The sequence below is a fragment of the Cyprinodon variegatus genome, unplaced genomic scaffold, assembly GCF_000732505.1.
Source record: "Cyprinodon variegatus isolate N-32 unplaced genomic scaffold, C_variegatus-1.0 Scaffold271, whole genome shotgun sequence".
Taxonomy (NCBI): Eukaryota; Metazoa; Chordata; class Actinopteri; order Cyprinodontiformes; family Cyprinodontidae; genus Cyprinodon; species Cyprinodon variegatus.
In genome coordinates this window covers 766,718-767,868 of record NW_015150724.1, presented here as the reverse complement: position 1 = coordinate 767,868, position 1,151 = coordinate 766,718, and positions in this window count along the sequence as shown.

The window sequence follows — 1,151 nt, the reverse complement described above, 5'->3', positions numbered from 1 at the left end:
CTTTCGCCCTCTGGGGGGAGCCTCGATGGAAAATCAACACCGGTTGCATAGTGTACCTTTAAATCTTGATAAAAATAGATTTTATTCTGTTTCACTGTCAACGGTCGAATTTCAAATTTCGAATATTAATTATGAATTATTTAATGTAATAAATTTATCAAAATGACTCCACATCTGTAGACATGTTTGATGTGTGTGGTTTGACAAGTCAGCCAAGATCCTAATCTGCAATATATTTATGAAGATTTGACTTTTATGTTTAGTGTTCATAATAAAAGTACAATAAAGCACATTAGATGTTTAGGAAATTGATATTTATGCACATTTACAGGCTACAAATAGCAATAAAGATGAACAATAATCCTTGACAAGCTATTTAACAAAAATGAAATAAACTTTAATTTTTCGGGGTAACAAAAAAAAGCAGCAAGATGTGTGTTTTAGTTTAACTGTGTACGAAAATAATAGAATAATAGTAACTTATTCCATGCAAGTGAATCCATTATAAATGAAGATGTATTGATAAAGCCAGGCGGCCAAAATTAGAGCAGCTTCTAACAGACACGGATAAAGTCTTTTTTCCCGAACATAAAGAACTAATCTCAGGAATGTTTAGCCTTTTATTTCACCAAGCAAACCATTACATACGGAACACCCGCCCACATTACGTCCCCTCAGCCAGTCAGCTGCATGTATGCCTCCAACTCTGCGGTTCACTGAACGTCTCTCGGGTTGTAGTACCATGCCATTTTAGATTGTAACTGACGTAAACAATGTTACCAATATAAGAAGTAATCAAACAGATTAGAAACCCCCAAAAAACCAATGTGTGCAAAGGTTTTTCTTTTAGATTTTTTTAGATTAACAACTGCCAACTGTTATATTCTACTTTAAATTGAACATGTATCCATGCCTTTTAAAACTATTTGGTATATAATGAAGGGAAATCAGAAGCAAACTCATTCTTGTAAATTTGCCTACAAACAGCAATGCAGTCATGACTTCGTACTCTCTGTTTGTATCAAACCGTTTTCATTCCATCAGCCATTTTGCACCTCTGTACCTCAGCTGGAAAATTCCCAGTTACTCTCAAAACCTTTTTTTGTTTCAATTTGAAAACATTTTTGTTTCAGATTTCTATTTATGAAACA